Below are 15,429 nucleotides of genomic sequence, written 5' to 3'. Positions count from 1 at the left end.
TTTGTTTTTGTCAATTACCATTTTAATAATCGGGTAAAGAAAATTAAGTGGATTTTTGAAAGAAAACAATACTGTCAATATACTATTAAAACAAATTAAAATGGTAAAAGTTATTGTACTTTAAGTAAAAATAAAAGAGCAAAAATATCAATACCAGTTTTGGATTACTTTAATTAACAAAAAAAAATGCATATAGCAGAGGATAGTTTCAATCTGCCTACCTCTGGGTTATGGACCCAGCATGCTTCCATTACAGTCCTCTGCTGCACATGTAAGTGCAAGAGATCCTGAAGCACTCACTCATCATGGGAAAGTACCAATGTGTTTCTTCATTGGTTGATGGAAGAAACATCTTACAAAAACTCTCCACATTATTGACTTTTTAAAATGTTTCTAGGAATCGTTCTAGATGAATGCTTATTAGCCTTTGTCAGTATGGACTTTTGCAAAGTGTTGCTGTGGCGCAATCAGTTACTGTGTAAGGCTATTAACCAAAAGGTTGGTGGTTCAATCCCACCCAGGGATGTAATTGACCTTGTTATCAGATTTTGGTGATCTTTATGTAGACAAGTCAAAATTTCGAAAACCCCTGTTATGGTGTAGGGTACCTGGCCTTCTCTGATGTAATCAGAGTTAGATTTGATTCAGTGATTTTATAAAAACAGCTAGGAAGCACAATTTAGCAGTGGGTTGCAGAGAAAAAGAAATATGCTGGCAAAAAAATCCAATTGAGTGATTAAATAGCTCTTCATTTTCTGGCTTTATTTTTATGCTAACAAATTTGTTCTCTGAAAAGTGTCCACAAAGCCAAGTATCTGATTAACATCTTTGTAGGGATGGTTTTTCACCTATTACTAAATTAAACTTGCTTCATTGGAAAGGCAGCAAGATGCATCCTCATTTCAATATCTACTGAAATAATACAGGTTGACACCAGGAAACATTAACGCCACTGCATCCTTGCTGCTTTCTCATGTGGAAGTCTGTTTAATGTGAAAACAAGGTGATATCTAATTAGCACACAGGTAAGGAATTAAGAAAATCTTTATTTAAGGGTGAAGATGTTTCTCACAAAATCGTTGCCCCAATGCATCATTGAAATTCAAGCTGGAAAGATGATTTTAATATATCATTTGTACATTTTGTATTGCTCTTCTGGTGACAATGTAGTTTGTTTTTGTCAATTACCATTTTAATAATCGGGTAAAGAAAATTAAGTGGATTTTTGAAAGAAAACAATACTGTCAATATACTATTAAAACAAATTAAAATGGTAAAAGTTATTGTACTTTAAGTAAAAATAAAAGAGCAAAAATATCAATACCAGTTTTGGATTACTTTAATTAACAAAAAAAAATGCATATAGCAGAGGATAGTTTCAATCTGCCTACCTCTGGGTTATGGACCCAGCATGCTTCCATTACAGTCCTCTGCTGCACATGTAAGTGCAAGAGATCCTGAAGCACTCACTCATCATGGGAAAGTACCAATGTGTTTCTTCATTGGTTGATGGAAGAAACATCTTACAAAAACTCTCCACATTATTGACTTTTTAAAATGTTTCTAGGAATCGTTCTAGATGAATGCTTATTAGCCTTTGTCAGTATGGACTTTTGCAAAGTGTTGTTGTGGCGCAATCAGTTACTGTGTAAGACTATTAACCAAAAGGTTGGTGGTTCAATCCCACCCAGGGACGTAATTGACCTTGTTATCAGATTTTGGTGATCTTTATGTAGACAAGTCAAAATTTCAAACCCCCTCTTATGGTGTAGGGTACCTGGCCTTCTCTGATGTAATCAGAGTTAGATTTGATTCAGTGATTTTATAAAAACAGCTAGGAAGCACAATTTAGCAGTGGGTTGCAGAGAAAAAGAAATATGCTGGCAAAAAAATCCAATTGAGTGATTAAACAGCTCTTCATTTTCTGGCTTTATTTTTATGCTAACAAATTTGTTCTCTGAAAAGTGTCCACAAAGCCAAGTTTCTGATTAACACCTTTGTAGGGATGGTTTTTCACCTATTACTAAATTAAACTTGCTTCATTGGAAAGGCAGCAAGATGCATCCTCATTTGAATATCTACTGAAATAATACAGGTTGACACCAGGAAACATTAACGCCACTGCATCCTTGCTGCTTTCTCATGTGGAAGTCTGTTTAATGTGAAAACAAGGTGATATCTAATTAGCACACAGGTAAGGAATTAAGAAAATCTTTATTTAAGGGTGAAGATGTTTCTCACAAAATCGTTGCCCCAATGCATCATTGAAATTCAAGCTGGAAAGATGATTTTAATATAACACTTGTACATTTTGTATTGCTCTTCTGGTGACAATGTAGTTTGTTTTTGTCAATTACCATTTTAATAATCGGGTAAAGAAAATTAAGTGGATTTTTGAAAGAAAACAATACTGTCAATATACTATTAAAACAAATTAAAATGGTAAAAGTTATTGTACTTTAAGTAAAAATAAAAGAGCAAAAATATCAATACCAGTTTTGGATTACTTTAATTAACAAAAAAAAATGCATATAGCAGAGGATAGTTTCAATCTGCCTACCTCTGGGTTATGGACCCAGCATGCTTCCATTACAGTCCTCTGCTGCACATGTAAGTGCAAGAGATCCTGAAGCACTCACTCATCATGGGAAAGTACCAATGTGTTTCTTCATTGGTTGATGGAAGAAACATCTTACAAAAACTCTCCACATTATTGACTTTTTAAAATGTTTCTAGGAATCGTTCTAGATGAATGCTTATTAGCCTTTGTCAGTATGGACTTTTGCAAAGTGTTGCTGTGGCGCAATCAGTTACTGTGTAAGGCTATTAACCAAAAGGTTGGTGGTTCAATCCCACCCAGGGATGTAATTGACCTTGTTATCAGATTTTGGTGATCTTTATGTAGACAAGTCAAAATTTCGAAAACCCCTGTTATGGTGTAGGGTACCTGGCCTTCTCTGATGTAATCAGAGTTAGATTTGATTCAGTGATTTTATAAAAACAGCTAGGAAGCACAATTTAGCAGTGGGTTGCAGAGAAAAAGAAATATGCTGGCAAAAAAATCCAATTGAGTGATTAAATAGCTCTTCATTTTCTGGCTTTATTTTTATGCTAACAAATTTGTTCTCTGAAAAGTGTCCACAAAGCCAAGTATCTGATTAACATCTTTGTAGGGATGGTTTTTCACCTATTACTAAATTAAACTTGCTTCATTGGAAAGGCAGCAAGATGCATCCTCATTTCAATATCTACTGAAATAATACAGGTTGACACCAGGAAACATTAACGCCACTGCATCCTTGCTGCTTTCTCATGTGGAAGTCTGTTTAATGTGAAAACAAGGTGATATCTAATTAGCACACAGGTAAGGAATTAAGAAAATCTTTATTTAAGGGTGAAGATGTTTCTCACAAAATCGTTGCCCCAATGCATCATTGAAATTCAAGCTGGAAAGATGATTTTAATATATCATTTGTACATTTTGTATTGCTCTTCTGGTGACAATGTAGTTTGTTTTTGTCAATTACCATTTTAATAATCGGGTAAAGAAAATTAATTGGATTTTTGAAAGAAAACAATACTGTCAATATACTATTAAAACAAATTAAAATGGTAAAAGTTATTGTACTTTAAGTAAAAATAAAAGAGCAAAAATATCAATCCCAGTTTTGGATTACTTTAATTAACAAAAAAAATGCATATAGCAGAGGATAGTTTCAATCTGCCTACCTCTGGGTTATGGACCCAGCATGCTTCCATTACAGTACTCTGCTGCACATGTAAGTGCAAGAGATCCTGAAGCACTCACTCATCATGGGAAAGTACCAATGTGTTTCTTCATTGGTTGATGGAAGAAACATCTTACAAAAACTCTCCACATTATTGACTTTTTAAAATGTTTCTAGGAATCGTTCTAGATGAATGCTTATTAGCCTTTGTCAGTATGGACTTTCGCAAAGTGTTGCTGTGGCGCAATCAGTTACTGTGTAAGACTATTAACCAAAAGGTTGGTGGTTCAATCCCACCCAGGGACGTAATTGACCTTGTTATCAGATTTTGGTGATCTTTATGTAGACAAGTCAAAATTTCAAACCCCCTCTTATGGTGTAGGGTACCTGGCCTTCTCTGATGTAATCAGAGTTAGATTTGATTCAGTGATTTTATAAAAACAGCTAGGAAGCACAATTTAGCAGTGGGTTGCAGAGAAAAAGAAATATGCTGGCAAAAAAATCCAATTGAGTGATTAAACAGCTCTTCATTTTCTGGCTTTATTTTTATGCTAACAAATTTGTTCTCTGAAAAGTGTCCACAAAGCCAAGTTTCTGATTAACACCTTTGTAGGGATGGTTTTTCACCTATTACTAAATTAAACTTGCTTCATTGGAAAGGCAGCAAGATGCATCCTCATTTGAATATCTACTGAAATAATACAGGTTGACACCAGGAAACATTAACGCCACTGCATCCTTGCTGCTTTCTCATGTGGAAGTCTGTTTAATGTGAAAACAAGGTGATATCTAATTAGCACACAGGTAAGGAATTAAGAAAATCTTTATTTAAGGGTGAAGATGTTTCTCACAAAATCGTTGCCCCAATGCATCATTGAAATTCAAGCTGGAAAGATGATTTTAATATAACACTTGTACATTTTGTATTGCTCTTCTGGTGACAATGTAGTTTGTTTTTGTCAATTACCATTTTAATAATCGGGTAAAGAAAATTAAGTGGATTTTTGAAAGAAAACAATACTGTCAATATACTATTAAAACAAATGAAAATGGTAAAAGTTATTGTACTTTAAGTAAAAATAAAAGAGCAAAAATATCAATCCCAGTTTTGGATTACTTTAATTAACAAAAAAAAACGCATATAGCAGAGGATAGTTTCAATCTGCCTACCTCTGGGCTATGGACCCAGCATGCTTCCATTACAGTACTCTGCTGCACATGTAATTGCAAGAGATCCTGAAGTACTTACTCATCATGGGAAAGTACCAATGTGTTTCTTCATTGGTTGATGGAAGAAACATCTTACAAAAACTCTCCAGAATATTGACTATTTAAAGTTTTTCTAGGAAACGTTCTAGATGAATGCTTATTAGCCTTTGTCAGTATGTACTTTTGCAAAGTGTCGCTGTGGCGCAATCAGTTAGTGTGTACGGCTATTAACCAAAAGGTTGGTGGTTCAATCCCACCCAGGGATGTAATTGACCTTGTTATCAGATTTTGGTGATCTTTAAGTAGACAAGTCAAAATTTCAAAAACCCCTGTTATGGTGTAGGGTACCTGGCCTTCTCTGATGTAATCAGAGTTAGATTTGATTCAGTGATTTTATAAAAACAGCTAGGAAGCACAATTTAGCAGTGGTTTGCAGAGAAAAAGAAATATGCTGGCAAAAAAATCCAATTGAGTGATTAAACAGCTCTTCATTTTCTGGCTTTATTTTTATGCTAACAAATTTGTTCTCTGAAAAGTGTCCACAAAGCCAAGTATCTGATTAACATCTTTGTAGGGATGGTTTTTCACCTATTACTAAATTAAACTTGCTTCATTGGAAAGGCAGCAAGATGCATCCTCATTTCAATATCTACTGAAATAATACAGGTTGACACCAGGAAACATTAACGCCACTGCATCCTTGCTGCTTTCTCATGTGGAAGTCTGTTTAATGTGAAAACAAGGTGATATCTAATTAGCACACAGGTAAGGAATTAAGAAAATCTTTATTTAAGGGTAAGATGTTTCTCACAAAATCGTTGCCCCAATGCATCATTGAAATTCAAGCTGGAAAGATGATTTTAATATATCACTTGTACATTTTGTATTGCTCTTCTGGTGACAATGTAGTTTGTTTTTGTCAATTACCATTTTAATAATCGGGTAAAGAAAATTAAGTGGATTTTTGAAAGAAAACAATACTGTCAATATACTATTAAAACAAATTAAAATGGTAAAAGTTATTGTACTTTAAGTAAAAATAAAAGAGCAAAAATATCAATACCAGTTTTGGATTACTTTAATTAACAAAAAAAAAATGCATATAGCAGAGGATAGTTTCAATCTGCCTACCTCTGGGTTATGGACCCAGCATGCTTCCATTACAGTCCTCTGCTGCACATGTAAGTGCAAGAGATCCTGAAGCACTCACTCATCATGGGAAAGTACCAATGTGTTTCTTCATTGGTTGATGGAAGAAACATCTTACAAAAACTCTCCACATTATTGACTTTTTAAAATGTTTCTAGGAATCGTTCTAGATGAATGCTTATTAGCCTTTGTCAGTATGGACTTTTGCAAAGTGTTGCTGTGGCGCAATCAGTTACTGTGTAAGGCTATTAACCAAAAGGTTGGTAGTTCAATCCCACCCAGGGATGTAATTGACCTTGTTATCAGATTTTGGTGATCTTTATGTAGACAAGTCAAAATTTAGAAAACCCCTGTTATGGTGTAGGGTACCTGGCCTTCTCTGATGTAATCAGAGTTAGATTTGATTCAGTGATTTTATAAAAACAGCTAGGAAGCACAATTTAGCAGTGGGTTGCAGAGAAAAAGAAATATGCTGGCAAAAAAATCCAATTGAGTGATTAAATAGCTCTTCATTTTCTGGCTTTATTTTTATGCTAACAAATTTGTTCTCTGAAAATTGTCCACAAAGCCAAGTATCTGATTAACATCTTTGTAGGGATGGTTTTTCACCTATTACTAAATTAAACTTGCTTCATTGGAAAGGCAGCAAGATGCATCCTCATTTCAATATCTACTGAAATAATACAGGTTGACACCAGGAAACATTAACGCCACTGCATCCTTGCTGCTTTCTCATGTGGAAGTCTGTTTAATGTGAAAACAAGGTGATATCTAATTAGCACACAGGTAAGGAATTAAGAAAATCTTTATTTAAGGGTGAAGATGTTTCTCACAAAATCGTTGCCCCAATGCATCATTGAAATTCAAGCTGGAAAGATGATTTTAATATATCATTTGTACATTTTGTATTGCTCTTCTGGTGACAATGTAGTTTGTTTTTGTCAATTACCATTTTAATAATCGGGTAAAGAAAATTAATTGGATTTTTGAAAGAAAACAATACTGTCAATATACTATTAAAACAAATTAAAATGGTAAAAGTTATTGTACTTTAAGTAAAAATAAAAGAGCAAAAATATCAATCCCAGTTTTGGATTACTTTAATTAACAAAAAAAAATGCATATAGCAGAGGATAGTTTCAATCTGCCTACCTCTGGGTTATGGACCCAGCATGCTTCCATTACAGTACTCTGCTGCACATGTAAGTGCAAGAGATCCTGAAGCACTCACTCATCATGGGAAAGTACCAATGTGTTTCTTCATTGGTTGATGGAAGAAACATCTTACAAAAACTCTCCACATTATTGACTTTTTAAAATGTTTCTAGGAATCGTTCTAGATGAATGCTTATTAGCCTTTGTCAGTAAGGACTTTTGCAAAGTGTTGCTGTGGCGCAATCAGTTACTGTGTAAGGCTATTAACCAAAAGGTTGGTGGTTCAATCCCACCCAGGGACGTAATTGACCTTGTTATCAGATTTTGGTGATCTTTATGTAGACAAGTCAAAATTTCAAACCCCCTCTTATGGTGTAGGGTACCTGGCCTTCTCTGATGTAATCAGAGTTAGATTTGATTCAGTGATTTTATAAAAACAGCTAGGAAGCACAATTTAGCAGTGGGTTGCAAAGAAAAAGAAATATGCTGGCAAAAAAATCCAATTGAGTGATTAAACAGCTCTTCATTTTCTGGCTTTATTTTTATGCTAACAAATTTGTTCTCTGAAAAGTGTCCACAAAGCCAAGTTTCTGATTAACACCTTTGTAGGGATGGTTTTTCACCTATTACTAAATTAAACTTGCTTCATTGGAAAGGCAGCAAGATGCATCCTCATTTGAATATCTACTGAAATAATACAGGTTGACACCAGGAAACATTAACGCCACTGCATCCTTGCTGCTTTCTCATGTGGAAGTCTGTTTAATGTGAAAACAAGGTGATATCTAATTAGCACACAGGTAAGGAATTAAGAAAATCTTTATTTAAGGGTGAAGATGTTTCTCACAAAATCGTTGCCCCAATGCATCATTGAAATTCAAGCTGGAAAGATGATTTTAATATATCACTTGTACATTTTGTATTGCTCTTCTGGTGACAATGTAGTTTGTTTTTGTCAATTACCATTTTAATAATCGGGTAAAGAAAATTAAGTGGATTTTTGAAAGAAAACAATACTGTCAATATACTATTAAAACAAATGAAAATGGTAAAAGTTATTGTACTTTAAGTAAAAATAAAAGAGCAAAAATATCAATCCCAGTTTTGGATTACTTTAATTAACAAAAAAAACGCATATAGCAGAGGATAGTTTCAATCTGCCTACCTCTGGGCTATGGACCCAGCATGCTTCCATTACAGTACTCTGCTGCACATGTAATTGCAAGAGATCCTGAAGTACTCACTCATCATGGGAAAGTACCAATGTGTTTCTTCATTGGTTGATGGAAGAAACATCTTACAAAAACTCTCCAGATTATTGACTATTTAAAGTTTTTCTAGGAAACGTTCTAGATGAATGCTTATTAGCCTTTGTCAGTATGTACTTTTGCAAAGTGTCGCTGTGGTGCAATCAGTTAGTGTGTACGGCTATTAACCAAAAGGTTGGTGGTTCAATCCCACCCAGGGATGTAATTGACCTTGTTATCAGATTTTGGTGATCTTTAAGTAGACAAGTCAAAATTTCAAAAACCCCTGTTATGGTGTAGGGTACCTGGCCTTCTCTGATGTAATCAGAGTTAGATTTGATTCAGTGATTTTATAAAAACAGCTAGGAAGCACAATTTAGCAGTGGTTTGCAGAGAAAAAGAAATATGCTGGCAAAAAAATCCAATTGAGTGATTAAACAGCTCTTCATTTTCTGGCTTTATTTTTATGCTAACAAATTTGTTCTCTGAAAAGTGTCCACAAAGCCAAGTATCTGATTAACATCTTTGTAGGGATGGTTTTTCACCTATTACTAAATTAAACTTGCTTCATTGGAAAGGCAGCAAGATGCATCCTCATTTCAATATCTACTGAAATAATACAGGTTGACACCAGGAAACATTAACGCCACTGCATCCTTGCTGCTTTCTCATGTGGAAGTCTGTTTAATGTGAAAACAAGGTGATATCTAATTAGCACACAGGTAAGGAATTAAGAAAATCTTTATTTAAGGGTGAAGATGTTTCTCACAAAATCGTTGCCCCAATGCATCATTGAAATTCAAGCTGGAAAGATGATTTTAATATATCACTTGTACATTTTGTATTGCTCTTCTGGTGACAATGTAGTTTGTTTTTGTCAATTACCATTTTAATAATAGGGTAAAGAAAATTAAGTGGATTTTTGAAAGAAAACAATACTGTCAATATACTATTAAAACAAATTAAAATGGTAAAAGTTATTGTACTTTAAGTAAAAATAAAAGAGCAAAAATATCAATCCCAGTTTTGGATTACTTTAATTAACAAAAAAAAAATGCATATAGCAGAGGATAGTTTCAATCTGCCTACCTCTGGGTTAAGGGGCCCAGCATGCTTCCATTGCAGTACTCTGCTGCACATGTAAGTGCAAGAGATCCTGAAGCACTCACTCATCATGGGAAAGTACCAATGCGTTTCTTCATTGGTTGATGGAAGAAACATCTTACAAAAACTCTCCAGATTATTGACTTTTTAAAGTTTTCTAGGAAACGTTCTAGATGAATGCTTATTAGCCTTTGTCAGTATGTAATTTTGCAAAGTGTCTCTGTGGTGTAATCGGTTAGTGTGTTTGGTTATTAACCAAAGGGTTGGTGGTTCAATCCCACCCAGGGATGTTATTTACCTTGTCATCAGATTTTGGTGATCTTTAAGTAGACAAGTCAAAATTTCAAACCCCCTCTTATGGTGTAGGGTACCTGGCCTACTCTGATGTAATCAGAGTTAGATTTGATTAAGTGATTTTATCAAAAAACAGCTAGGAAGCACAATTTAGCAGTGGTTTGCAGAGAAAATGAAATATGCTGGCAGAAAAATCCAATTGAGTGATTAAACAGCTCTTCATTTTCTGGCTTTATTTTTATGCTAACTAATTTGTTCTCTGAAAAGTGTCCACAAAGCCAAGTATCGGATTAACATCTTTGTAGGGATGGTTTTTCACCTATTACTAAATTAAACTTGCTTCATTGGAAAGGCAGCAAGATGCATCCTCATTTCAATATCTACTGAAATAATACAGGTTGACACCAGGAAACATTAACGCCACTGCATCCTTGCTGCTTTCTCATGTGGAAGTCTGTTTAATGTGAAAACAAGGTGATATCTAATTAGCACACAGGTAAGGAATTAAGAAAATCTTTATTTAAGGGTAAGATGTTTCTCACAAAATCGTTGCCCCAATGCATCATTGAAATTCAAGCTGGAAAGATGATTTTAATATATCACTTGTACATTTTGTATTGCTCTTCTGGTGACAATGTAGTTTGTTTTTGTCAATTACCATTTTAATAATCGGGTAAAGAAAATTAAGTGGATTTTTGAAAGAAAACAATACTGTCTATATACTATTAAAACAAATTAAAAAGGTAAAAGTTATTGTACTTTAAGTAAAATAAAAAGAGCAAAAATATCAATCCCAGTTTTGGATTACTTTAATTAACAAAAAAAATGCATATAGCAGAGGATAATTTCAATCTGCCTACCTCTGGGTTATGGACCCAGCATGCTTCCATTACAGTACTCTGCTGCACATGTAAGTGCAAGAGATCCTGAAGCACTCACTCATCATGGGAAAGTACCAATGTGTTTCTTCATTGGTTGATGGAAGAAACATCTTACAAAAACTCTCCAGATTATTGACTATTTAAAGTTTTTCTAGGAAACGTTCTAGATGAATGCTTATTAGCCTTTGTCAGTATGTACTTTCACAAAGTGTCGCTGTAGCGCAATCAGTTAGTGTGTACGGCTATTAACCAAAAAGTTGGTGGTTCAATCCCACCCAGGGACGTAATTGACCTTGTGATCAGATTTTGGTGATATTTAAGTAGACAAGTCAAAATTTCAAACCCTCTCTTATGGTGTAGGGTACCTGGCCTACTCTGATGTAATCAGTTAGATTTGATTAAGTGATTTTATGAAAAAAAACAGCTAGGAAGCACAATTTAGCAGTGGGTTGCAGAGAAAAAGAAATATGCTGGCAGAAAAATCCAATTGAGTGATTAAACAGCTCTTCATTTTCTGGCTTTATTTTTATGCTAACAAATTTGTTCTCTGAAAAGAGTCCACAAAGCCAAGTATCTGATTAACACCTTTGTAGGGATGGTTTTTCACCTATTACTAAATTAAACATGCTTCATTGGAAAGGCAGCAATATGCATCCTCATTTCAATATCTACTGAAATAATACAGGTTGACACCAGGAAACATTAACGCCACTGCATCCTTGCTGCTTTCTCATGTGGAAGTCTGTTTAATGTGAAAACAAGGTGATATCTAATTAGCACACAGGTAAGGAATTAAGAAAATCTTTATTTAAGTGTGAAGAGGTTTCTCACAAAATCGTTGCCCCAATGCATCATTGAAATTCAAGCTGGAAAGATGATTTTAATATATCACTTGTACATTTTGTATTGCTCTTCTGGTGACAATGTAGTTTGTTTTTGTCAATTACCATTTGAATAATAGGGTAAAGAAAATTAAGTGGATTTTTGAAAGAAAACAATACTGTCAATATACTATTAAAACAAATTAAAATAATAAAAGTTATTGTACTTTAAGTAAAAATAAAAGAGCAAAAATATCAATCCCAGTTTTGGATTACTTTAATTAACAAAAAAAAAATGCATATAGCAGAGGATAGTTTCAATCTGCCTACCTCTGGGTTATGGGCCCAGCATGCTTCCATTGCAGTACTCTGCTGCACATGTAAGTGCAAGAGATCCTGAAGCACTCACTCATCATGGGAAAGTACCAATGTGTTTCTTCATTGGTTGATGGAAGAAACATCTTACAAAAACTCTCCAGATTATTGACTTTTTAAAGTTTTTCTAGGAAACGTTCTAGATGAATGCTTATTAGCCTTTGTCAGTATATACTTTTGCAATGTGTCTCTGTGGCGCAATCAGTTAGCGTGTTCGGTTATTAACCAAAAGGTTGGTGGTTCAATCCTACCCAGGGACGTAATTTACCTTGTTATCAGATTTTGGTGATCTTTAAGTAGACAAGTCAAAATTTCAAACCCCCTCTTATGGTGTAGGGTACCTGGCCTTCTCTGATGTAATCAGAGTTAGATTTGATTAAGTGATTTTATAAAAGAACAGCTAGGAAGCACAACTTAGCAGTGGGTTGCAGAGAAAAAGAAATAAGCTTGCAGAAAAATCCAATTGAGTGATTAAACAGCTCTTCATTTTCTGGCTTTATTTTTATGCTAACAAATTTGTTCTCTGAAAAGTGTCCACAAAGCCAAGTATCTGATTAACACCTTTGTAGGGATGGTTTTTCACCTATTACTAAATTAAACTTGCTTCATTGGAAAGGCAGCAAGTGATGTCATCCAAGCAGTGGGTCAAAGTTGGCTTCATCCCTCGTCTGCTTATGAAAAGAGAAAAGGGATATGCAGGGCATGGCGGCCTTTTGCGACGCTTGGATGACCCCTAGTTCGCATTAAACACCCCCACCCTCCTTCGGTGTGGGGCTCATGTTGGCCATGCCCCAGCCCCTAAAGCATTCAAGCTGATTTCTTGCAGCAGCTGGGTACTGTAACAGCTCCAGAGCTGCTCTGTAAGGCAAGTAAAAGGGTGTGGGCCCTGCAGCACTACCTGTAGTTTGCATTGTGCATTGGAAGGCACAAAGTAAGCAGACGGGAGGTGAAGTCAGGATAGTGCACAAGGTTATAGAAGGGATGGGCTCAAGAAAAGAGAAGTGGAAACAGACAGCATACTAGGCTGGAGAGAGACCTGAGACAAAGAGATCTGAATTATACGAGAGCCGTCCAGGGGAAACACAAATTATGCAGTCAAGTTTCCCACATTTGGGGAAATCGCAAGGGGCAGCACACCCAGAGTGCAATGGGTGAGCCTTGCCCTGGGAGAAGCACCTTCATGATCATAGTATCTCACCTGGCAGGTTAGTAGGAGTTGGGCTAGAGCTGGGGAGGGTCGCTGCTCGGGCACTACCTTTCAAGTGAAGGAGATCCAACTGAGGCAGCACAAGGGAACTCTCAAAAGAAGAACAAGGCTAGAGGAAGATCTGAGACAAAGAAATCTGACTTTTACCAGAGCTGACCAGAGGAAAGCACAAACACAGTCCACCACTACCACAAATAATGCAGTCGAGTTTCCCACATTTGGGGAAATCACAGGGGTCAGCATACCCAGAATGCAATGAATGAACCTCACCCTGGGAGAACAATCTTCATGACAATAGTATCTCCTATGCAAAATAAGTATGATTTGGGATAGGGCTGGGGAGGGCCGTTGCTCAGGCACATCTCTGTCAAGTAAAGGAGATTCAACTGAGGCAGCACAAGGGAACTCTCATCTGGGGACAACAACTGCAGGGAGAACACATATTTTCAGATGAACATGGGGTGGCAGAAGGCTGCCTAATACTGAAGCACCCCCAAACAACAAACCAAATGCAACAACTAGTGCAAGCATTCCTGGGGGATGGCCTGCAGCAGATGGATTTGAATATGGTGATGTCATCCAAGCAGTGGGTCAAAGTTGGCTTCAACCCTCGTCTGCATATGAAAAGAGAAAAGGAGCGTGCAGGGCATGGAGGCCTTTTGTGGTGCTTGGATGACCCCTAGTTCGCATTAAGCACCCCCACCCTCCTTCGGTGTGGGGCTCATGTTGGCCATTCCCCAGCCCCTGAAGCATTCAAGCTGATTTCTTGCAGCAGCTGGGCACTGTAACAGCTCCAGAGCTGCTCTGTAAAGCAAGTAAAAGGGTGTGGGCCCTGCAGCACTACCCGTAGTTTGCATTGTGCATTGGGAGGCACAAAGTAAGCAGACGGGAGGAGAAGTCAGGATAGTGCACAAGGGTATAGAAGGGAGGGGCTCAAGAAAAAAGAAGTGGAACCAGACAGCAAACTAGGCTGGAGAGAGACCTGAGACAAAGAGATCTGAATTACATGAGAGCCGACCAGGGAAAACTCAAATTATGCAGTCAAGTTTCCCACATTTGGGGAAATCGCAGGGGCAGCACACCCAGAGTGCAATGGGTGAGCCTTGCCCTGGGAGAAGCAACTTCATGATCATAGTATCTCACCTGGCAGGTAAGTAGGAGTTGGGCTAGAGCTGGGGAGGGTCGCTGCTCGGGCACCCCCCTGTCAAGTGAAGGAGATCCAACTGAGGCAGCACAAGGGAACTCTCGAAAGAAGACAAAGGCTAGAGGAAGATCTGAGACAAAGAAATCTGACTTTTACCAGAGCTGACCAGAGGAAAGCACAAACACAGTCCCCCACTACCACAAATAATGCAGTCGAGTTTCCCACATTTGGGGAAATCACAGGGGTCAGCATACCCAGAATGCAATGAATGAACCTAACCCTGGGAGAACAATCTTCATGACCATGGTATCTCCTATGCAAAATAAGTATGATTTGGGATAGGGCTGGGGAGGGCCGTTGCTCAGGCACATCTCTGTCAAGTAAGTTGCATTTGATTTGTTGTTTGGGGGTGCTTCAGTATTAGGCAGCCTTCTGCCCTACCATGTTCATCTGAAAATATGTGTTCTCCCTGCAGTTGTTGTCCCCAGATGAGAGTTCCCTTGTGCTGCCTCAGTTGAATCTCCTTTTGGAGAAGACCTCAATAAGATTGTAGCTGATCTGGCTACTGCTAAAACAGCTTGCCTACCTAGTATGACTCCTACCACGCAGAAGGCTAAAAGTACTTTTCTTGGCCCTTTCATCCTCCAGGTAAAGCGTACCCAAGGTCAGGCATACCCAAAGCAAGCTCATGTTTCCAGACCTGCCAAGCCCAGACTGAAGCAATCCTGGGCTGCCCATCAGCCTGCTTCCAAAACGGACAAGCCTGCCGCATGACGGTGCAGGCCTCTCTCTGGGGGATCCCAGGGTGGGGGGCCCGACTTCTAGGTTTGGCAAAGAAAGGTATAATTCTAAGCTAGAGAATTCTGTTTGGAGCTCACCTTGTACTTTGTGAAGAAATAATCAGCATTGTGGCTGAGCAGATACATGTAGTGTGTGGCTGCAAACTGCATGGATCTGCTGCGTTGTAATGCTGATTCTTTTTTTTTGCAAAGTACCAATAGCTTCATATAATGTTCACAATTTTTATGCAGGATCAAATAGCTCAATAGGTAGGGTGTTTGATTAGAATTCAACAGGTTATAGGTTTGAATCCTGGGTATGGTAGTTTGAGATGT

At 37.1% G+C, this 15,429-nt stretch overlaps 4 non-coding genes across 4 annotated transcripts; all 4 read right to left on the bottom strand.

Moving 5' to 3' along the window:
• Nucleotides 1-13,012: 13,012 nt before the first annotated feature.
• Nucleotides 13,013-13,176, bottom strand: LOC135026107 (U1 spliceosomal RNA). Its single transcript, XR_010222770.1, has one exon. It is a non-coding gene; the product is annotated as a U1 spliceosomal RNA (small nuclear RNA).
• Nucleotides 13,177-13,327: 151 nt separating this feature from the next.
• LOC135026051 (U1 spliceosomal RNA) lies at nucleotides 13,328-13,491 on the bottom strand. Its single transcript, XR_010222718.1, has one exon. It is a non-coding gene; the product is annotated as a U1 spliceosomal RNA (small nuclear RNA).
• A 674-nt stretch (nucleotides 13,492-14,165) lies between these two features.
• On the bottom strand, nucleotides 14,166-14,328 carry LOC135026163 (U1 spliceosomal RNA). The gene has a single exon (XR_010222815.1). It is a non-coding gene; the product is annotated as a U1 spliceosomal RNA (small nuclear RNA).
• A 152-nt stretch (nucleotides 14,329-14,480) lies between these two features.
• LOC135026266 (U1 spliceosomal RNA) lies at nucleotides 14,481-14,644 on the bottom strand. The gene has a single exon (XR_010222906.1). It is a non-coding gene; the product is annotated as a U1 spliceosomal RNA (small nuclear RNA).
• Between the last annotated feature and the right edge of the window lie 785 nt (nucleotides 14,645-15,429).

The sequence above is a fragment of the Pseudophryne corroboree genome, unplaced genomic scaffold (assembly GCF_028390025.1).
Source record: "Pseudophryne corroboree isolate aPseCor3 unplaced genomic scaffold, aPseCor3.hap2 scaffold_430, whole genome shotgun sequence".
NCBI classification, from domain to species: Eukaryota; Metazoa; Chordata; class Amphibia; order Anura; family Myobatrachidae; genus Pseudophryne; species Pseudophryne corroboree.
This window is presented reverse-complemented; position numbering and strand designations above follow the sequence as displayed.